The sequence below is a fragment of the Chelonoidis abingdonii genome, chromosome 7 (assembly GCF_003597395.2).
Source record: "Chelonoidis abingdonii isolate Lonesome George chromosome 7, CheloAbing_2.0, whole genome shotgun sequence".
Lineage (NCBI taxonomy): Eukaryota > Metazoa > Chordata > Testudines > Testudinidae > Chelonoidis > Chelonoidis abingdonii.
This window is the reverse complement of record NC_133775.1, coordinates 50,896,047-50,920,757: the sequence shown is the minus strand read 5'-3', so window position 1 is coordinate 50,920,757 and position 24,711 is coordinate 50,896,047. Positions and strand designations below refer to the sequence as shown.

Here is a 24,711-nt window from a genome sequence, read left to right as displayed (position 1 = left end):
CTGCTCCAGCATGACTGTCTCTTGCCCCCTCCCTTGCTCTTCCACTGATACCAGCCTCAATGCACCATTCCTCCTCTTCTCCCACTCATCATTTACTGATGCTAACTCCTCATGGAATGTCCTCCTAGGACTAGTTCACCAAAACATTACCCTTTCAATATTCAAGACTCACATCTCTCCACATTCCAGACTCGCAACTTCAGCCATGCCCACCAGAAATGGGGAAAACTTACCATTCAAAGTTCCTTGTGGCTTCAGAGCATATCTCATTTTATTCATCTTTTGGTATGAAATCTGGCCCAACTCATGCCAGTAGCAGAACTCACATTCACATCAATGGGAACTGACTCATTTACCCTTAGATTGTAAACTCTTTGGGTAACACTATACATCACACCTGCCTTTTTTGTTTACTAGGCTCTTACTCTTCAGCTCAAGACTAATGCATTCCCACTACTGTTTTCCATCCACTTTTTTTTTTTAAACCTGTGACCTCCCACATCACTGAGGGAGTGTCATTCCCATTGGTTAAAATGAGACTAATCAATAAGTGAGGACCTACTTATTCCTAGATTCCAAAACTAGAAGGGACCATTGTGATCATGTAGACTGATCTCCTGTATAGCACAGGCAATAGAATTTTCCCAAAATAATTCCTACAATATATTTTTTAGGGAAAAAAAATGATTGACTTTAAAAACGGCCAGTGAGGAGAATCCACCATGACCCTTGGTAAATTGTTGCAATTGTTAATTACCCTCACAGTGAAATGTATGCCTTATTTACAGTCTGAATTTATTTAGTTTCAACTGCCAGTCATTTAATTGCGTTACACCTTTGATATATAGAAGAGCCCATTATCAAATATTTGTTTCCTATGTAGGTACTTATATAGATACTCTGATTAAGTCACTCCTTAATTGTCCCCTAATTAAACTAAAATATTTAGCTTCTTGAGTGCAATATAAAGCATGATTTATAATCCTTCAATCATTCTGATGGCTCTTGTCTGAACCCTCACCAACATATCTTACTTACTGAATAGGAGTACCACTTACTCATCCTTTGTGTCTTGTACTGTCCCAAGCATGCTGTCAGTGCTTAACAGCTATAATTATAAAAATAACTGGTGCAGTAGACAGCACTGGAAGTGCTTTACAGTATACTGCACTACATTTTATGACAGGCTGTCATTATTATTTCAACTAGGAGACCCACTTTAGAAGTAATGTGTGTTTGGTTTTCAAGTGTGAAAGTCAGGTGATGAGGTAATACTACTTCAATATAGGACGTGACCAAAGTCTACTGAAATCAGTGCTCACCTTTCCGTTGACTTCAATGGGCTTCAGATCAAGCTTCAAATGCATAGGCTCCCCAATTTGACCATTCCTGAGTAAATGGTAGTTTGCCATAAAACGTTATCAAGAACTATTATTTACTGAATCCTACTTAAAAAAAATAATCCCAAGTTTACTTTATTAAAATGTTTTAAATTATATTGAGCATTTCTTATACAAATGACATTCTGTCCTGACCAGACTAATCATTTATTTTATCCAGAAACACTGATTCAGTCTTTTTTTGACATGTATGATATTATTTACAAATCCTTTCAAATGTTAAATTTCTTGTGACAAATTTTATTTTTGGCATTTCCTTATGGAAAGGAAGTGTCTGAACTATTAGTCTGTGAGAAATGACTTACTTCTGTTACACAACTTCTGAATTCTTCACTTTTTATAAAAATAAACTTTATATTTCTTTGAATAGCTTTAGAGAATTCTCAGCCTTGTGCATTCTGCTCTTTGTGGGGAAAGTATAGCATGGGCCACACAGTGCTTCCTTAAGTTGTTCCTGCACTGTGCTTCAGCACTGTCCTGCAATAAACACTTCTACGGATAACAAGAACTTGGAGTCAGTGCACATACATGTAAGGTTTTCTGGAAAGAGAAACACTCAACAAAGTTCTTTCAAGACAGGGAGCCTTTGGTAGAAGCCAGATGTTGGCTACCAAATATGTTGGGTCCCTGCAATATGAGTATGATTCTGCATGTATCCGCAGGAGGCACACGGCCATCTGCCCTGAGTCTCTGTAACTCTGCACTGGCTCCTGGTCTCCATGCTCCTGAACTGCACTGCTAAGGATGTCCTGCTGCCCCCCAGAATGATCACAAATTAAGGGAAAGAGGAGTCCTACAGTACACAGGGGGTTTCAGTCTGCCTTAAACTTTTGGGCTGATTTACCATTGCTGGAGGAGAAGGGACAATATGCCTTTCCCCCAGATCTATTCCTTGCCACATCTCTGCAGTACAGATCCCTGTGTAGCATCTGCCAGAGAGTCCTGGACAAGGGGAAAGTTGCTATGGAGATAGCTGACTTCTGTCTATGGAGGAGACCTCCAGTATATTGGTACTGGGGAGATGGTCTCCCCAGAATGATTAAGAATGTAAAAACAGCCATATTGGCACAACCAATGGTTCATCTAGTCCTGTCTTCAAACAGTGGCCAGTGCTAGTGTTTCACAGGGTATAAACATAACAGAGGACTTTTGAGAGATCCATCCCCTGTCATCCAGTCCCATCTTCTGGCAATTGGAAGTTTAAGAACACCCAGAGCATAATGTTGTATCCCTGTCCATCTTGGCTATAGCCATTGATGGACCGATCCTCCTAGAACTTATCTAATTCTTTTTTGAACCTAGGGTATGATTACAAACCAAACATTCTAAACACATTTTGTGGCTTTGTTTAGCAGTTAGAATATTTTGGAAAATTCTGCTTAGTTTTTGCTGATTTTCATCCCACAAGTAGAGGTGTATTTGATTTACTGTAACTTTTGTTTGATTATTGCAGCAGAGGGAACCGAAAAACAGACCTGTTCTGAAATCTGATGATCTTTCTTACATGTTTTCATTTGGAATAGATTTTCTTGAGGCAGATGATGAATTTTGAATTGTAAATCTTAGGACAGCTGGGTGGGTAGTCAGATAGAAGGTGATTCTACACTATATAGGCTCTGTCCAGTGGGTAAGCAGTAAGAGCATCTAAAAGTATTCCATTTTTTGTGTGGCTGTGTATGTGTCTCTCTGTCTGTGTGAACAGTATTACAAAACTAATGATGTAGATATAAAAGTCCATGTATATGCATTTTTTTCTGTATGTAGGTGTTCAATGAAAGTAACAACAGTAAGGTTTTACCTTCCATTTTAGACACTATTGCAAAAAGATGCTGGGCTACAGTGGTCCAAAAAGGTACAAACTGCAGTTGCCTAATAGTGTAAGGATTGCTGCTTCCCACTAAAGATTCACCGCTGGTCAAGAACAGGGCATAGTTGAACTGTCACTCACCCTTGAGGGTTTCACCAGGAAAAATATCTTCAAATCATAGTCAGGACTCAATAGCAGCCCTGCTGATGAATCATGAGCAAAGGATGCACTAAATCAGTACTTTCCTCAGCCTTTCACCCTTCCCCAAAGTGTGTCACCATTTTTTAGGCTGTTTCGGCTGGAGTGTGCAACCATAGTCAACTTCCAAATGGACTTTCTGTTGCTAGGGGTCCTATGCAATGTGCTACAGTGGTTTCAATCAGGGAAACCACATGGTGAATCTATATCAGTGTATATCTGACCAAACTCATAAGTGATCTACAAAAAGATTAATAAATGAAATGACTGAATGTGAATTCATATTCATATTCCATTGCACGACATTGTCAAATGTTTCCTTAATTATTTATTTCTCTACAGTGTCTTAAAAAATCAACAACTTGCTACCATTTTCTAACTATATGACAGTGATATAAACAGAAAATACATTTATTTGGAAAATAGAATTTTAAGTAAAATACAAAATAGCTCTTAATGTTTCCCCAGTACACACAAATATTAACCATAAAAATGGAACACAGTATGTAATAGCTATAGCAAGTATTTAATCATGATGTGACACTTTTGCCTCCCTCTCCGGCTTGCTGAGTGCTTAACATCTGCTGTACATCAGATGGTTCACTAGCAGATGATGAGTGCTCAGTGAGGCAGATGCTGAGTAAAAAACAGACAATTTAACAAGAAACACATGGGCAGTAAAACACCCATTACTACATTTTTTGATGGGGGAGACTAAAATCCCATATAAATTCACAGAAGAGGAACAGCAAAGGCAATTGCAACACAAGCTTCTCTAAAAATGTTCTAAACCTGATCTGCCTGGACCAGATCTATAAGAGATGAGCACAGAAGTCTCCATACTCTTTGTTTCTGCACTGAAACTGCTGATAGGGAGATTAATTGCCAATAAATCAGGTGGTGGTCTTGAGGTATGGATGTTTGTCCTTTAGGAGCTAGACTGAGACTATCAATTCATTCCAAATAAGCCACCAGGTGGTAATAACAGATAATTAACAACCTGGGTTGAAGTTGCATTAGCAGGATAGAGATGCAAGGCTAGGGATCCTGTTATCAACCCCCTAGGCAATTAAGGGAGCAGATACATGCTTCAGAGTTTTATACCAAAACTGACAAAATGCAGGTATTTAAATAAAATTCTAGCATGTTAATCAGCAGTGTAGTAATGACACTTACTGGATCTGATAAATGTCTTCTAAAGTAATCAGAAAATACCTAAATGTTCATTTTATACTAGAGGTGACCAGGGGTGAAAGCAGAAATAGGGACTTACTGGGTATGGGGCTGGGTTGGTGTCGGCTCTGGCCCCTGGAAGGGGTGGGGCCTCGGGCGGAAGAGGCGGGGATGGGAGGGTCAGAGCCAGCCTTGGCCCGCCCTGCACCGATAAGTGCCCTCCCCTCCTCAGCCGGGTAGCAGCGGTAGCCGGGGGCTCCGGTGGCTATTTAAAGGGCACAGGGCTCGGCTGCTGCTACCACCCCAGGCCCTTTAAACCTCTGCCCGAGCCCCAGGCTGCCACTGCTACCCCAGGGCTTCGGGGGCTGTTTAAAGGAACCAAGACTCCCCTGCTTCTGCTGCCCCAGCCCTTTAAATAGCCCCTGGAGCCCTGGGGTAGCAGCAGTGGGGCTCTGGCAGCTATTTAAAGGGCCCAGGGCAGTAGAGGCAGAGGGAGCCCTGGCACTTTAAATAACCCCTGGAGCCCTGCTGCTGCTATCCCAGGGCACCAGCAGTGGGGCTCTGGCAGCAATTTAAAGGGCCTGGGGCTCCAGCTGCTGCTGGGAGCCCCAGGCCCTTTAAATTGCCGCTTGGGGAAGTTGGCTGCCCTGGTACAGCGCACTGGCTCTTGCCGGTATGCCGTATCATGGCATACCAGCTTACTTTCACCTCTGGAGGTGACAAAATGTGTATGGATGACAAGCAGCAGCCACTCTTGTTGTCCTTCTAATTGAGGGATAACCAAATAGCTTTTTGGAAGAGGGGGCTGTGCTTGGGTATATGTCAATCTTGACTGTAAAAATGTAGGTAGCTGTGCCCCTTCATAGTGCTTCTGTTTTGAACTGTTGGATATTCCAGGACACTCTGAATCCTGGTCTCATTTGAGATTTAAAGCATCCAGAACTCATACTATGTATCCTTTCAAAAGGGAAGCACCAGCTGAGGCTTAGCATAAGATGGAGCTGGGCTTCAATTTAAACTTGTAAATCAGTGAAGGGATGATACAAAAGAACAGGTAAAGTTGTCTGGAGATGAAGCAGGTCACAGGGGTTGCGGGGTTGTTGGAGACATGTGAGATGATCCTTCCAACCTTCACTCCAGCCACTGTTCCCTCCAGCCATAGTTCCTTATCCCACAACTTTACTGCAGTTCCTACCACCCTTCCTAGAACCAGCCGTCACTGCACAACTTTTTCAAACTCACAATGCTCCCAGCTTCCAAAATCCTTCCATATGCTCCTTTAAAAAAACTTTATATTTATCCAAACCTTCATACCACCCTATGTCCACTGTCCCCAACCCAACTTCTCTGTGCTTCTGAAATCCTTTACACTTCACCCCATAATCTATGCCTACTTTAATTTCCCTGTGGCCTTAATGGTATTACAAAACACTAATTAAGTCTTCATATTGATAAATGCAAAGAAATACATACTGGAAAAAATAATCCCAACCACACATATAAAACAATGGGTTCTAAATTAGCTGTTACCACTCAAGAAAGAGATCTTGGACCACTGTGGATAGTACTCTATACGCTCTACCTCAGTGCACAGCAACAGTCAAAAAGGCTAACAGAATGTTAGGCTCTATTATGAAAGATATAGAAAATGAGACCAAAAATATCATAATGCCACTATACAAATCCATGATATGCCCACACCTTGAATACTGAGTTCAGTTGTGGTTGCCCCATCTCACAAAGATCTAGTGGAATTGGAAAAGATTCAGAGAATGGCAACAGAGATCATCAAGGATATAGAATGGCTTTCATACAAGGAGAAACTAAAAAAGATTAGTACTGTACAGCTTAGAAAAGAGACAAGTAAGGGGGGAGATGATAGACTTCTATAAAATCAGGAATGGTGTTGGAAAAGTGAGTAAAGACGTGTTATTGATCCTTTTCCATAATAGAAAAAACAGGGGTCACCTGATGAAATTAATAGGAAGCAGGTTGATACAAACAAAGAGTTGTACTTTTTAATACAACTCACAATTAATCTGTGGAACTCGTTGTCATGAGCTGGTGTGATGGTGAAAAGTATAACTAGACTGAAAAAAAGAATTTGATTTAAAGCTAAAATAGGAAAAGAACAAGTTAAGAATTACTTAGACAAATTAAGTGTTTTCAGGTCAGCAGAATACTTAAGGCCTAGCTATAGTGATGTCTAAGTCATTAGTGATTATCTTTGAGAACTCATCAATGATGGGACAGATCTCAGAGGACTGGAAAAGGGCAAATATAGTACTTATCTATAAAAAGAGGAATAAGGACAAGCCAGGAAATTATAGACTAGTCTATAGTCTGGGTACTCTGAAAGATAATGGAGCCAATAATCACTCAATCAATGTGTAAGCACCTATAGGAATATAAGATAAATTGAGAACAAATCATGTCAAACCAACCTAATAGCCTCCTTTGACAGGTTAATGCACCTTGTGGGATGCAGGGGTGGGGGAAGAAGTAGTAGGTGTTATATAACTCAACTTTAAGAAGGTGTTTGATACTGTCCCACATGACCTCATAAACAAACTGGAGAAATACAGCCTAGATGAACCTACTATAAGGTGGGTACACAACTGTTTGGAAAATGTACTCAGAGTGTAGTTACAAATGGATGACAATCAAGCTGGAAGGTAGGGTGACCAGATGTCCTGATAAAATCGGGACTGTCCCGCTATTTAGGTGTTTCTCCAGCACCCCAACTGATCTTTGGTCGGGACGCAATTTGTCCTGATATTTTTTTGTTGTTGTTATTTTTGCTCCATCGGCAGCACTCAGCTTTTTTTTTTTTTTTTGCTTTGCTGGCGGAAACCCATGTGTCCCGATATTTTCTCCCTCTCATCTGGTCACCCTACTGGAAGGCCATATCGAGTGGGGTCTTGCAGGAATCTGTCCTGGTGTGGTTCTCTTCAATATTCTATTAAATCATTTGGATAATATTATAGAGAATATACTTATCAAGTTTTCAGATGGTACACACTTGAAGGAGTCACGAGCACTTTGGAGGACAGGATTAAAATTCAAAATGATCTTGGCATACTGGCAAAATGGTCTAAAATAAATAGGATGAAATTAAACAAGGACAAATGCAAAATACTACACTTAAGAAGAACAAACAATTGCACAAATACAAAAATGGGAACGACTGCCAAGGAAAGATTACTGCAGAAAATGGTCTGAGTTTTTATACTGGATCACAATGTAAATATGTGAAAAATATAGCACTGTTGCAAATAAAAGTGGACATAATTCTGGGATGTATTACTAGAAATGCTGTAAGCAAGACAGGAGAATTAATTTTTCCACTCTACTCAGCAATGATATAGCCTTAATTGAAATATTGTATCCAGTTCTGGGTACTACATTTCCATAATGATGTGGACAAAACTGGAGAAAGTCCAGCAGAGAGAAACAAAAATGATTAAAGGTCTAGAAAACATGACCTATAAGAAAAGATTGAAAAATATGGATTTGTTTAGTCTGAAGAAGAGGAGATTCAGGGGACATAACAATCCTCAAGTACATAAAGGTTGTTAGAAAGAGAAGATAAATTGTTCTTAATCATTGAGGATAGGAAAAGAAGCAATGGGCTTAAATTGCAGCAAGGGAGATTTAGGTTAGACATTAGAAAAAAATTTCCTAAGAGTAAGGGTAGCTAAGCACTGAAACAAATTACCTAGAGAGGTTGTGGAATTTCTCTCATTGTTTGTTTTTGTCTGAGGTTTTTAAGAACAGGTTAGACAGACATCTGTCAGGGATGGTCTAGATCAGGGTTCGGCAACCTTTCAGAAGTGCTGTGCTGAGTCTTCATTTATTCATTCTGATTTAAGGTTCTGCATGCCGGTAATACATTTTAACATTTTTAGAAGGTCTCTTTCTATAAGTGTATAATATATAACTAAACAATTGTTGTATGTAAAGTAAATAAGGTTTTTAAAATGCTTAAGAAGCTTCATTTAAAATTAAAATAAAATGCAGAGCCCCTCGGACCAGTGGCCAGGACACGGGCAGCAAGAGGGCAACTGAAAATCAGCTTGCGTGCCGCCTTCGGCACTCGTGCCATAGGTTGCCTACCCCTGGTCTAGATAATACTTAGTCCTGCCTCAGTGCAGGGAACTGGACTACATGACCTATAAAGGTGTCTTCCAATCCTACATTTGTATGATTCTTGATAAGTTAATGGAAGATAAGTCAAACAATGGCTTTTTGACAAAATAGTCAGGAATACCATCCCTATACTCAGGGCAGTCCTAAATCTCTGACTGCCAGAAGCTGGGAGAGGAAGACAAGGGTAGATCACTTCAACTGCCTTGTTCTGTACACTCACCCTGAAGCTCTGTTACTGGACACTGTTGGAGATAGGATACTGGGCTAGATGGAGCATTGGACTGACCCAGTACGGCAGAGTTCTTATGTTCTTATTGATCTGTGTGGTCATCTCAAATCTACTAGACTGGTACAGCCACAAGTTACCCAAAGTTTCAGATTAAAAGACACTTTAACCTTAAGCTTTTGTGGGCTAAAGCCCACTTCATCAGATGCATGCAGTGGAAAATACAGTAGGATGATATATACATACAAAGAACATAAAAAAAATGGGGGTTGCCATACCAGCTCTAATGAGACTGATTGATTAAGGTGGGCTATTATCAGCAGGAGAAAAAAAAAACTTCTGTAATGATCATCAGAATGGGCCATTTCAAAGAGTTAACAGGAAGGTCTGAGTAACAGCAGGGGGAAAATTAGCATGGGAAAATAGTTTTTAATTTATGTAATGACTTATCCACTCCCAGTCTTTATTCAAGCCTAATTTCATGGTGTCCATTTTGTAAATTAATTCCAGTTCTGCAGTTTCTCGTTGGATTCTGTTTTTAAAGTTTTTTTGTTGAATAATTGAGACTTTTAGGTCTGTAATCGAGTGACCAGGGAGGTTGAATTGTTCTCTGACTGGTTTTTGGCCTGTAGTTGTAAGAACACTTGATTGAGATCTTGTAGGTGCTTTCTCTGTCTGAAGTATTGGAGCAAATGTGGTTATATCTTAGAGCTTAGCTGTAGACAATGGATCGTGTGATGTGGTCTGGATGAAAGCTGGAGGCATGTAGGTAAGTATAGCTTCAGGTGAGGGGCACTGGCCCCACAGTACGCCAACATTTTTTGGCTGACTTAGAACAGTGCTTCCTCAGCTCTCATCCCCTAATGTTCCATCTCTACTTGCTCTACATTAATGACATCTTTATCATCTGGATCCATGGAAAAGAAGACCTTGATTTCAACGATTTCCACCCCAGCATCAACCTCAGCCTGGACCCGTCCATGCAAGAGATCCACTTCCTGGACTCTACAGTGCTAATAAGCAATGGTCACATAAACATCACCCTATACCAGAAACCTACTGACCGCTTTACTTACCTACATGCCTTCAGATTTCAACTACAATACCCACCTGCTGAAGTGAAGAAACAGACTGACAAAGACAGAAGAGTACCCAAAAGTCACCTACTACAGGACAGGCCCAACAAAGAAAGTAACAGAACGCCACTAGCTGTCACCTTTAGCCACCAACTAAAACCTCTCCAGCACATCATCAAGGATCTACAACCTATCCTGAAGGATGATCCCTCACTCTCATAGATCTTGGGAGACAGATCAGTCCTCACTTACAGACAGCCTCCCAACCTGAAGCAAATACTCACCAGCAACCACACACCACACAACAAAAACACTAACCCAGGAACCTATCCTTGTAAGAAAGTCCATTGCCAACTCTGTTCACATATCTATTCAGGGTACACCATCATAAGACTTAATCACATCAGCCACACTATCAGAGGCTCATTCACTTGCCCATCTACCACAGTGATATATGCCATCATGTGCCAGCAATACCCTTCTGCCACGTACATTGGCCAAACTGGACAGTCTCTATGCAAAAGAATAAACGAACACAAAACAGACGTCAAGAATTATAACATTCAAAAAACAGTCAGAGAACACTTCAACCTCCCTGATCACTCAGTTACAGACCTAAAAGCTGCAATTCTTCCACAAAAAAACTTTAGAAACAGACTCCAACGAGAAACTGCAGAACTGAAATTAATTTGCAAAATGGACACCATGAAATTAGGCTTGAATAAAGACTGGGAGTGGATGAGACATTACACAAACTAAATACTATTTCCTCATTCTAATTTTCCCCCTACTGTTACTCACATCTTCTTATCAACTGTTTGAAATGGGCCATTCTGATTATCACTGCAGAAGTTATCTTCCTACCGTATTTTCCACTGCATGCATCTGAAGAAGCGGGCTTTAGCCCACGAAAGCTTATGCTCAAATAAATTTGTTAGTCTCTAAGGTGTCACAAGTATTCTCTGTTCTTTTTGCTGATACAGACTAACATGGCTACCACTCTGAAGCTTTAACTTAAAAAAGTTAGTTTTCATTATTTTGAATTTAGCTCATCAGACTATCATATCAGTCAGATAAGGACCAAGCTGCTTGCTAAATTATCATGGCATGTTCTTATCTTCTTAACAACAGACTCTCATTATTAATCCTTATTGATTAATAAGTTGCATCTGATGTGTAAACTTCCTAGAAAGTTCAGAATTTCCCCTTCTGATGAGCATGGCATTTAACATCTCCCTTTAATATGCTCTTTTGCTAAAGTGTAACTTGAAAGTGCATAAATATATACCAGATGCACACCTTGATCTTGATATGTGTCCTCAGCATCATGTCTTTATACTCAAATTATGTGGGGTTAGTTAATACAGTATGCAGTACGTTATATCTGAGATTTCTGCTAAACCTTGTAATTGTCCTCAGTCAGAAAATTTCATTTAAAGATTTGTGGGTTTAACCACAGTAATTTGTGTATCCAGTTATTCTCATGACCAGGCATTTTCCCCTGTTCCTAGTTTTGTGTCAGGGAACAGTCATACCCAAGTCAATTTTAGGACCTGTCCATGTTGTTATCACAGTTTACAGTAAAACTAAAGTTTCATTTAAACCATCACATTATCACTAAGCCAAAACCAAACTGCTTTGTACTTATTTGAAGAGGTTTACATCCGAGTCACTCTTCCAAAGCCTTCACAGAAAGGCTCTATTAACGGTCCGTGGTACAGTAATTATACAGGGAAATAAGGGCTGAATGGTTTAAAACTGGTAAAAGCAGAATAAGATAACAATTAAAGGTGTCAAGAGGACTTAGAAGGACTTTTTCCACATAAGAGAGGAAGAACATATACACGAGAAGGGTGATCCAAAAAATAAATGAGAAGGATTACAAAATAAGTCTTCTTAAAACCACTCCGATGGATTACTTAAATTCCCTTTTCTAACAGGACTAACAACAAAGAGGTGAGAACAATTTGGTTGTCATAAAGATTTCCTCTCTACGGGCTTGAGCCAAAGCTCATTTTAGTTGCAAGTCTATTCATTAACTTCAATGGGCTTTTGGTCAGACCTTATATGTGTGTGTGTGGGGGGGGAAGCAATTTAAATAATTATGAGAAGTGACATTTAGATTCAGTTATATTTGAAAGACATATTATAAGTCTGGATGGTATGTCTCCTTAGGGTTCTTGGGGTACCCAGGAAAACAAGGGAAATAACTAACAAGCTGACTGAAATGTTATCAATTCATAAAAAATCATGGTGAATTAAGGAGGGATAAGACTGGCCAAATAAAAAAAAAAAAAGAAAGAAAGAAAAAGAGAACATGGAAAATAATTCTAGTGACTGCCAGTTTGTAGGTAGAGTGAGTCAAACATGGGATTTTTTTGTGATTATTATTTTATTTATGCAGTCTATTTATTTATTTGGTCAAAAATGCGTCCCACTTTTTGGTTGGAAAACTTCAAACTTTTTAACCAGTTCCTTTGCTAAGTCAACATCAGTCCCTTCCTATGTAGTATAAGACTGTACTTAGAATAATGCTTCACTTCAGAGCACCTCAATTCCAGAAATTGGAAGGAATTCAAGGAAAGGCAACATAAATGATTAATAAAGGATAAAGAGGAAAGATTAACAAACTAAATGAATATAGCTTGGTTTTAACAATGACTAACATATTTGTGAATTTGATAACTGCCTGTACATATGGTATTTGAAAGGATAAAAACTGCAAGGAGGGAGAAACTAATTTTAGGGAGGTCTGAAGAGAATAAACTAACAATGGAATTAAACAAATGAAAACTTTTCGTTTAACATACAGGAAATAATCTCCTAAAAGTGAGATTTTGAAGTGTGGGAAAAAAAAGATCCAAAAGAAAATGATGATAATCCTTTTATTTGAGTCACTTTATATGGTATGGAGAAATAATTGGACAATATACTGCATGGAACTATTCTGTATGTGCCAAAATATGCGGTAGATGGGCTAATACCATAGGCTGCTTCCATTTCTAATTTGTGTAATTATTCCTGGATGACTGACCGTGTCTTCTCTAAATCACCAACAGTTCAGTGGGGATCTGGATGAGAGGTCAAATATTCTAAGACCCAGATGTATATTGAAGTAGCAACAATAGGAAGTGCAAATCTAGGAGTCAATAAATCTAGCACCATCTTTGGCCTACAGAGTTGTGATTATAGAAATCATTTAACTCTATGGTCAGAGTGTATGTATAAATGCAGGAAAAAAACTCTCCTTAAATGGTTGTGTTGCACCATAGTAACAGGAACATATGCTATAGTTCTTTACTCCAAAACAAGAATAATATAGAAATTCAGCCTGAATACTGCTACTGAAAACTACTTATTTCCTGAAGTTGACAGCTTTCAATTTTTTGTGTGAGATAAAAGAGTATGTAGGTAATAGGTGACCAGTGGGGATGGGTTTCTGAACTAGAAATGAAGATAACAGGGTGACAGGCAGGGCCGCCCAGAGGGGGGGGGGCAAGTGGGGCAATTTTCCCCGGGTCCCACAGGGGCCCCCTGAGAGTTTTTCGGGGCCCCTGGAGCGGTATCCTTCACTCACTCTGGGGGCCCCAGAAAACTCTCGTGGGGCCCAGGCCCCTGGAGCTTCTTCTGCTCCCAGTCTTTGCTGGCGGGGGGTTCTTACCGCCAAAGCGGGACCTGCTGCCGAAGTGCACCGAGGACCTGTGACGGGAGCCCCCAGCCGCTGAATTACCGCTGAAGACTCGGCTGCACTTCGGCAGCGAGTCCCGCTTTGGTGGTAATTTGGCGGCGGGGGGACTCCGCCGCAGGTCTTCAGGGCACTTCGGCAGTGGGTCCCGGAGTGGAAGGACTCCCCCAGCGCCAAAGACCACAGGCCCCCGGAATCCTCTGGGCGGCCCTGGTGATAGGATCACTGACACAAGTTTGGAGGGTGGTTGGGGATATAGGAAGAGATTTAATGTTGGTGTTAGCATCTTAATTTTGATTTTTCTGCTTGCCTAAAATTTAGACTAAGTACCATGGGTGAAATCCTGGCCCTATTGATAATGTCAAAACTCCCATTGATTTCAAAAGGTCCAGGTATGACCCAAGAACCCTTCTATGCCAGGGGGTAAGGGAGCTATTGAAATATCCTGATTCTTATTTGTGCACTCTAGTTTACCAAAGAATGTCACGTGAGGTCCTAAATGAAAGCCAGTGTCACTCTGATCCTTAATATTGTTGTGAAATGGATGTATAGGTTTGATATAAATAGTCATATATGTACAGATAAAGATTTGTTATTTGGGAAAATGGACGGGTGCTGGCTAGTAAATAATTCCGGTTAAGTAAGAGTTATACTTATCAAAGGAGGGAGGGAGTTTGGGTGTAAGAGAGGGCTCGGGCAGGTGGTTAGAGTGCAGGAAGGGTTTCAGGGTCCTGGATCCAGGCAGTGCTCACCTCGGGCAGCTCCCTGCAAGTGGAGACATATCCCTGTTGCTCCTAGCTGGAAGCGTGACCAGGCGACTCTGTGCCCTGACTCCACCTGCAGGTGCTGCCCCCGCAGCTCCCATTGGATGGGGTTCCTGGCCAGTGGGAGCTTCAGAGCCAGTGCTTGGTTGGGGTGGGGTAGGAGCAGCACACAGAGCCTCCTGGCCGCACCTCCACGTAGGAGCAGCAGGGACATGTCACTGCTTGCGGGGAGCTGCCCAAGGTGAGTGCTGCCTGGATCTGGACACCTGGCAACCTTATCAGAAATGCTGGTTTCTAGAGCTTTCTGGTTGGTAAACTACTGGATAAAGCAGCATTTAAGTACACCTCTACCGCAATATAATGCGGTCCTCGGGAGCCAAAAATCCCTACCATATTATAGGGGAAACCGCATTATATCAGGGTAGCAGGGGCAGGGCTCTGGCAGTGATTTAAAGGGCCCAGGGCTCACCACAGCAGCCAAGCCCCACGCCATTTAAAGCACCACCTGAGTCCCACTGCCGGAGCGCCAGGGTTACCACATTGTATGTGAACCCATGTTATATTGGGTTGCGTTTATCGGGGTAGAGGTGTATATCGAAAATGTTTTAAAGTCTCTATCAAGGTACTAGTTACCAGCGAAGATGAAATACAGGTTTTCACTTGGACAGGAGGTAAGAAATGTGTATCTCTCTGTTGGGGTGTTCATTAAGCGTTGTAAGCTAACACAATGGATGTCTATTTACATATAAAGTCAACAGGAAAGGAACACGGGAAAAACAAGGCATGGAAAGTTATCCCGGTTGTGTGCTAAGACAATGAACTTTAAGGATATATTTAAGAGGCAAAGAAGACACTCCCTCATTCTGGACCTCAGAAGAAAACAGAATGTTTACATTTGTGAAAACGAGATCTCCGCCAATCTTGGTTGAAAACACTGCAGAGGACTTTGAGTGAAAGAAACTTCTTTAGATAGGAGGTTAACCTCTTAAGTTTAGTCTCTATAAAACATGTTATGATTTTGTTTTATATGAAACCATTTGTTTCCAATATCCTTACTCACTGTCTTGAATGTCTAGTCTGTGATAATAAATACTCTTATTCTTGTTTTCACTATACACATATCTCAGTGCTGTGATGTGTAGCTGGGCCTGAGCTGAATCCTACAAGCTGGTGTGTATACTGTTCCTTTGGAGAGGATACCTGGTATCCCTGTGAATAGCCAGTGTCAGGGGCTGGATATCACACGGGAATGCTTCAAAGGGACTTGGATCTTGGGTGCACCTATTGTTAACTTGCAAGAAAAAGTAAGAGCTGGCATAGCCCATAGCAGAGTGTTTGAATGGCTGAAAATTCGGTGGTTTTAGGGACCTGATACCCAGCTAAGCATGCATCAGGCTTGCTCGTGCTGGAGGCAGGGGATAACAAGATAACTCTCAGTCCTGGGTACCCCAAAAACTGTCACCTCAGGATTTCACATATGGGCTTGATACAAAGTACGTTAAGTTCAACTGAAAGACTCCCATTGACTTCAAGGAACCTGGCATCATGCCTTAATAATTATGCTATAAATAGAGTGCATCTCTGTTCTCATTTGTCTCATACTTGAAAATAATCTGAAGAAAAAAAACATATTCTTAGCCCTACAACATGAACTATATTCATAGGCCAGTGGTTAAGGTACCTGACTTGGATTCAAGAGAGCTCAGTTCAATTCCTGACTCTGCCACAGATTTCTTATGTGATCTTGGGCAAGTCACTTCATCTTTTTTTGCTTCATATTAATACCTATAAACTGGGGATAATATTCTTTCACTTTCTTCACCCTTTGAAAGTCTTGGTCCATTAAATTGTAAGATCTTTGGTTCAGGGACTAACTTTTGTATCACAGTTTTCACCTCTATATGTTACTGTAATTCAAATAAAAATAATATATCATTACTTTCCTTTATATAGAGTTAGAATTAACTGAAACAGCAAATTTACTAGTAAAGAGTCAGTTTCAATTAAACAACACAGATGTCAATTCTGCATTCATATTTCAGCATTTCTCGATTTAAAAAAAACCCAAGACATGATGGTCTAAGCAGAAAATTACCTAATTTTCTCTTTTAATTCAACCTGAGCTAAATTCTGAGCACCAACTTAACATAGCTACATTTTACACAGGCACTTTATACACACTGCCATGACATATGTCCAAACAAATGGAAAGGGATCCCCAAACCTTTTGTTAAGTAAAAAAGCAGAAGCCTCCTGAAATAATTGTGTCATACTTCATTAAAACAAGCTGTTGCTTGATTTCCCAAAATAAAAATAAAAAAATACATTAATATGATGGACTGAGCAGATTTTGGATCTATCTGCTGCCAAGCAGAAGAACCCTGTAGAGTTTTAGAAAGTCATTATATGGCAATGAGCTCTATTGCTGCATAACCAGTAAGAAATGTTCTCTCTCTTTGGACTCTCTTATTTGTCTTGCATCAAAACCCAAAACGTAGATTATATATTAAATTAAGAGCTGAGTGTACCATCTAGTCAATACTAAAAGCCTATGATGCAGAGAAATACAGCATAGGTGAAACTTACAAATTACCTAAGTGGCTGAAGAGCCTAAGTCCCTTCTTAAAAAGTGTCTACATCACTCTTTGACACCTTGCATGGTGATGTAGATTGAATATACATATATATGCATAAAATGAATGGCATTATATTTAGGGACTTCAGAATGGCTCTATCTTATCTAGATATATTCTTTCCTAAGCAAAATATTTAATGATTTTTGTTTAAATTAATTACAACTGTGTTTCTGAAGAATACTCTTCTGATCATTATCATTGTCATGTTATTAACAAATTTCAACACCTCCTCACCCCCCACCCGCAGCATCATGACTTTTTCAATCAAGACAGTTCAATCTACAGTTATAAAGATCCAAATGGAGCCACAACACGTGATGGCTCATACTACCAAAAGCCATTATGCACTCCCAGGAACCCATCAGAAGTTTTTGTGGCAGGAATGAATTTATCTTAAGTAATTGTTTAATTATTGCATGTGCCATTGCTCTATTTGTTTATATTGATGAACTGATGTGCAACAATTTAAAATTCCATTAAAAAAACAAAGGTGCCATCTTATATCTATCTGAAGTCTAACTGAACTTCTGTAATCTTTCATTTACAGCTGTGAGTTTTAACGGCTTTGGAATCACTGAAGATATAGTGTGAACAGTCTGTAAAGTAGAGTTTTCTTTTTACATTAGCATGTTAACAGGATCTGAACAAGTGAGTGTAGCCCAAGAAGAATTTAGAAAGTAATCATAAAACCTAATCAAGCCTTTTGTTCTGAGAAGGAACCTAACTTTGATAATCTATTTGCAGCGGTCTTAGTGTTTCATTCTCATTCCACTGAGGATATTTTCTCTTGATTATTGCTTGCTTATATTAATAGGGCGAAATAAAACTTGTCCCTGAAGTAGTTTTTTTAAAGATTTGCTTCCATTTGGTAATCTTCATTTAAAGCAATGTCATATTAAAGGCATTTTAGGCCCCCTTAAGTTTCTCCTCAGGGGAAATGACATTCTACTCCTGAAAAAGAGTAATCAAATGTACCTGCGTTTAATAGAAACTTCCTAAAACCCAACATTAATAACTGTAGATGGACTGGAGTGGACACCATTTGCTGCTAGAAAAAATTCATTAAAGAATATATTTTTCTGACAAATGAAAATATGCAGATAACATTTTAGAACCTTAGAATAAGATCTAACACTTGTAATAGTCCCAACAAACTTATTTTAATAGCTTTGTGGTTTCTCTAATAAGCAGTGTAGGATGATAAAACCTTAGAGAAATGCAGTCATGAATATGAACGCTTCAGTAAAAAATCCTATCCACAATAATCTGGACATCCCATCAGAGAATTTGTATATTCCCTTGCAAACAACTCAAACATCTAATAGATGGTATCACATGGAGACAATCTTCTACTCCAGCTGTGAAAACAAGCTGCATCCCCCACAAAAACAGTCAGAACTCCAACCCCTGCAGCTGTTCCAGTAATATTGAAGGTGGATATATGTCGAAGTGGAGTGAAATCCATAGTTATTACAATTAATGAAAATGATTGATAAGCTGCAAAGAGCATGACTTTGGATGTGATGATAGAAAAATGGTACCAGGTTTCCTGGACACAAGTAGTTTGAAAAATACTGAATTATGAGGTGTAATGCTCTGCTGAATCATTGCAATGTAAACACTGAGTCACAGCCCAGAACTTCAGCGAGACAATATGTACAGTATGTTTAAATCAAGCTGTTAACATGTCTATTTTATATTATCTTATTAAATGGGATCTCTAGTGTGAAAGTTGTGTTGAAAAATATATAGGACTTCTTATTTCTGGGGAACTACCTGAAGGGAGACTGATGTGCGAGCTGCAGAGAAGTGTAATACTACCCTCAGTTATTCCAAAATGAAATGCCATGTACAGCAGCTTATTTCTCATTGCTTAGTACATTTAGATGTCACATGCATTTATCTGGGACTCTATATTCAAAACATTTTTTTTTCTTATACAAAATTATAACACAGTCCATGTGTTTCAGTGATGTCAAACCTGAAGCAAATAATGCTCAAGAAGAGTTTAAGGTTATTAAACTTTAAGGCTACTATTCAGCTTTGTGTAAGATTACCCATAATTCTTACATTATTATTAATTACTTGTATAACAGTCGCTCCTAGTGGCTCAAACCGAGATTGGGGCTCTATTGTCCTAGGCACTGTACACACATTATTATTTTATTAATTATGTTTATTAGAGTAGTGGCCAGATGAGAACACAGCCTCACTGTGCTAAGTCACGTACAAACACAGACTTCTGCCTTGAAGACAAGACAAAAGGAAGAGAAAAGAGATGCCTCTCTCTTTCAGCCACACAGAGTAAGAATGCTGGAAAGGTGATGATGGAGAGTGGGGGCGGATAACTGCAGCGTATTACTGAATAACTAGCTAAAGTGTATTCCTGCAGATTTAATATTCCTGCTTTTTCCTGCAGAGGATTTTCTGACGTGCAGAGTGAATTCCACTGAATAACAATGAATTCTTGGGTATATATAAACTTTTTTTTTTTAATGTCCTGAGGCATGAATCCTTTACCCATTAACTCTCCTGATATCCTGAAACCCAATTTATTAAAATGGTTTTGACATTGCTCTTACATGTTTTTGGTAGGAAGGGTTGTACTGCATTTATATTGAAAGAGCATTTATAGCTGAATCAGATATTTCATTTGGATTCTTTCCAGGCCATTTCTTATGTTTTCTTCTAAGTGCTGTAATCCCTTCTCCCCAATGTCAAGCAAGTACTGTTTTGTGGTACATCTGATTGACAGTAAAGGTGAGCAGCTTTGTCACTGGTAAGGTAATCGGGGTAATGTAAACACCTTTACCTTGATGCCTAATCACATTGCCTATGAAATAAATCAGTCTGTACTGGCTAAAGGACTGAAAATCTCAAATCCACTCATAATCCAATGTTTTTCACAAGGCAGCTGGAGGCTTCACTGCTATACAACTAGGATTGACATTACAAGAAGGTTAAAAAAAATGATCCTGCTCAAACATTGCATGTTTGATTGATTTGAAGTTAACCCTTTAAAGCTAAATGTCCACTCACATAAATCCCAAGTAAATTCAAGTGTAAAGCTGGCCAATTCTACCATTCAGGTTTGTTTTATGCATGGCAGAAATTTAACAGTAAATGATTGCTGTTTGGATTAGTAATATGTAGTCACTCAGATAATGTTTGTATTTGACAAAACTGGGTTACAATCTACTTCCTTGTGGATCTGATCTAAAGAGTACTGAGATAAATGGAAAGACTCCCATTAACTCCAATATTTCTTCATGAAAAAAAAATTACTTCTTGATCAGAAACCAGTTAACAATGCACAATGCTGGAGAGGGCAACTTGGCTATATTTAAAAATACTTGAAGTCTGGCTTCCTTGCACAAAATAAATGCTTTATAGTTTGTCCTTGATTATCAGAGGGTAACTTGACTGCATTCATTTCATTTTGGCTAACGGCTTCCATTTGCTATTAGTTTCTAGGGAAACGCTGTCAATTAACATTTTCATATAGGTTTAGATTATGACTTGGATTACCTGCCCATGCAGGGAGATTTCTGTTACACCTCTGAACTCTTTCATGAGCCCAGGCAGGTAGGAGTTAACAGATATTGCAGGCCCACTTATTCCCCTTGGAGAAGGTGGGTGGGAAGGGCCACGATATTGGTAGAACCTTGCCACTCCCTCCAGAATATTTCAGTCAGCACATCTGGTATAGGCCTGCAACAAAGTGCTATATACAATGCAAATAGGAAGCAGGGAGAGAATGGTGTGTCACAGGAGTATCTCTGACCTACATTGCCTCCTGTGATGGAGCAAACCACCACCCCTTGCATTGCTCACAACTGTGACTTTAGACACCTTCTATAACACAATTTGGAATGTTTCTTTTGTTTTTCCAAATTTTATAACTTCTGAACTTTAGCACAATTATTAGTGAGGTAGTCCTTGGCCCATTTCATCAGCAAAGTGGGCCAATTCTGCCACTTTAGTCATGTTCAGTAACATCCTATTCTGTGAGAAATCCCATTAAAATTGTGACATAGCCTCTTTCTTGGGGCCAGACAGACAAACTCAACCAAGTCTCTACTGAGTATGTGAGAACTGAGATTTTTCATAGGCTTATAATTTGGTCACATTTGGGCTGATTAGGCAAACGGCCACCCTCCTGCTACATTTCAAGTCCCAGTTCCAAAGCATGGAGGCACTAGAACTTTTCAATGACACGGCTGTAGAAATTTTTTAATGTGAGCAAAGCAACATATTTTTCCCCTTGCCTTATTCTTAGAAACAGCTAAGACATTTTAGCTTTAGGGAGATATTTGGCATGGAAAACTTAAGCCCAAATAGTTAGTTTGGCAAATGTATAAGCAATGGAAAATAGGGTCTTATAATGGAAAATGTCAGTCAACCTTAACTAGAGATGCCACTAGTATAATAAGCCATAAACAAGTCCTTAGTATTTTAAAACTTACTGGTTCTGGCACTGGAAAGAATTCTAGTAGTGTAAAGATGGACTTCAGCAAATGGAGAGGGTATGTTAAAGTAAGGCTTCAGAATGTTTAATGTTCTCTTTGAGTTCGGTTCTAGAAACATGCAGCTTCTCTAAACATGATACAGTAAAATGGATATGACTTGGGAAAGTGTTTCAACAGCAGTACATTACTCTTCCATTTTAGAACTAAAAAGTATTAAAGCTGTGCAGGCTTTAAGCAGGGAAACTAATTTAGTGCCTGAGCAATACCTTGTATGCAGCATGACAAGAATATGCAAAATACTCTTTAGATGAGCACATATCCCACATTTACAGGCTCATGAAGCACTTTCCAATTAAAAACAGACTGTTTGGTCTCAATAGAATCTCTGAACGTGATTTGGGCGTTTGTAGTAGAAACTGCGACACATTTTTCTCTCACTTTTGCAATCAGTTTACCCCAACTGTTTTCTTTATTGCCCCTAACAAGAAAGCAAATTCAGTTTTCAGCCATCTGTTTCTAAATGTGCTAATTATTGCAAGTCTATAGTTTATTCTCCATTTTTTATAACTTGTTTGTATTTTTGTAATTTTAGCTAAAGTCCTGGTGATGGGCAAAGCAGGGACTAGTTTGGTTTTGATTTAACAAAACCTCATTGGTTGGATTTTGGTTTTGAAAAACTGAAAACAAACCTGCAGATTTTTTCAGAGATTAATTTCTTGCTGTTGCAGGGGACTTGGGCATTGTGGTGCCTCCATCGCCCCTATTCTCTGCCTTTGGCACATAATAATTTAATCTCTTGAGGCTTGTAAGACCTTGGTTTAATTTCAGTTGCTGCGTTTAGTTAGTATATGTGTGCTGAGTGGTATTGGTGGCCTGCGATGTACTAGCTGATCTGGTGGTTCCTTCTGGCCTTAAATTCTATGACTAAGATCCTGAACCCACTTTATCTAAATCCCAGGAGGATGGGGTGGTTCAGATAAAATGGTTCCCACACTAAAGTGCAATCCATTGAGATGCTCAGTGCTCTCACGCTCTCCCATGCACACACCTTAGTTCATTCTGGGGGTTGAAAATGTTTGTTGTAGTGTACATGGTTGTGTACATGGTGTACATTAACTGTTATGCCTTTGTTTTCAATTCACCGCTCCTCTAAGTCTGTGCCTATATTCGGAGCTAAGGATGTGATTCCCAGCTTGCATAGCTAACATGCTAAAAGTAGTAGTGCACCACAGTAACATGGGCAGTGGCAAGCACTAGCATGGGGTAGCCACCTTAAGAACAATCTCCCCTCTGCCCTCCCGGACTCTATAATTACATACTCAGCATGAGTAGCCTGTGCTGCTGCTTGCCATTCCCATGCTAACTGTGGCTATACTACTATTTTCTATCCAACTGAAAATACCTTTACACCCTCGCTAGATATAGAGAAAATAATACAAAATAGTACAAGATACTGAGACTTAAATTAACAAACAGCTCAGAGAAAGTACAGAATCAAAAGTTCCTGTGTGTGTCTGTGTTTTTAAGAAGTAGAACAAGGTCACATACAGGCATAGAAAGTATGTCCATTTTCATGAAAAATATGAACAATTTTAAATATTCATGCACGGATGTGATCAGTAGGCCAGATCCCTAGCTGCTGTAAATCAGCATAGTTCCATTTTTGATTTTCATAGAATGACGAGACTCAACTGACTATAAATGCACCCCTATTTTTGTTGTCTCAAGATGCCTATCCAACAATGTAGTCACCCAAAATCACTAGTCCTTTTTTTTAATCTTGGCGTGGGCATTAGTGCTTAAATAATAGCCTATTAAAACAAAGGAGAAAGGGCATGTAAAACATAAAGGACAAATATGGTAAGAATAATCTTGTTTTAAAAGATTCACATCTTCAATATTTCTTCTGTTAGAAACCTTAAGTCATTCCAAAACCAGTCTCCCTGAGGCCATGGACACATCTAAATTTCTCCCTTAGTCACTCTCTGAAATGGAAACGATTATAGGAAAATAATAATCCAAGCTCATGTCAAAAGCTTGCCTGTTCTTTAACACATTGAAGCTAATAGCAATGATGTTTGCAAACACACAAGTGATGTGCATATCTATCACACAGCATCAAATAAAAATGATAAATTAATCAAACAGATGACAATAAAAATTCACTGTAAAAGTTGGAAGATGTCACATCCTGTACCATTTACACTGAAGAGGAGCCTTTAGCATTGCACATTCTTGCTCTCAATATAGGTAAAAGATACATCTGTAAACAGAGCGACTGGAGATGAAAAAAATCTCATGGGATTTTTTTTACACATAAAATCAGGTGTAAATTTTGACTAGAGAACACAGTATATCAATCTGGGTTTAGATTGTATGTCATGTATGAAGTTGTTTCTGCCAAGTTTTAAGATTTTTGATGTGTTTCTAATTTTTAATCATACAAAATAACAAACCACTCATTTCTATTTTTCCCTTGACCTCTCTACCAATTTCTCATTAGACTATGAGCTCCTCCGAGCAGGGACTGTTCTTTATAAGTGTTTGGAAAGTACATAGCAAATTACAGGCATCTCCATAACAGTCATAAAATTCCTTAGCTGTATTAGCATATGGAAAAATTATAGTTGAATAAAGGTCATATGTTGTATCTAAAACAACAAAAAATGTTATTTTTAATCATATCTACATTTTGAGAAAATAATATAAAATATCAGTCATGTGAGCTTCCTGACACATATTCTTTCCTTTTAAGAACAAGGTATACAATGAATAAAAATAAGAATTCTGTTAGTCAAGCGTTTATTTTATATAATATAAATATATTGTGGGAAAAGATGTCATCCTCTTTTCTACCTTTAATCTTTCTTTGTGTATTTTTTTAAATTATTCTTTCCAGAAGATGACAATGTAACAGGATATCGTATTGCAGATAACCTTGATAGGTGCTGCAGAAGTCAATCAGATTTCTTTTTACAATGAATGTATACAGTTACACTGAATGAAAAGAAAGCTAGTGTCTCAAACATAAAATTATACTACAAGCGTTGCAAATATGAGAAGAGAGAGAAGAATGAATGGCATTCAAAGCCATAAGGAACTCTTTTTTCTTGTTATTTGACAGATCA

The 24,711-nt window shown here is 39.1% G+C and overlaps 1 protein-coding gene across 4 annotated transcripts in view; it reads right to left on the bottom strand.

Moving 5' to 3' along the window:
* BRINP3 (BMP/retinoic acid inducible neural specific 3) overlaps positions 1–24,711 on the bottom strand; it is a 348,258-nt gene that overhangs the window by 14,646 nt on the left and 308,901 nt on the right. The window contains exon 9 of one of the 4 annotated variants that reach the window (XR_012656261.1): positions 1,323–1,445. The exons of the other annotated variants lie outside the window; for them this stretch is intronic. The gene's annotated coding sequence lies outside the window, so the exon portion shown is untranslated. The remainder of the gene's footprint in view (positions 1–1,322; positions 1,446–24,711) is intronic. 4 annotated transcript variants of the gene reach the window in all.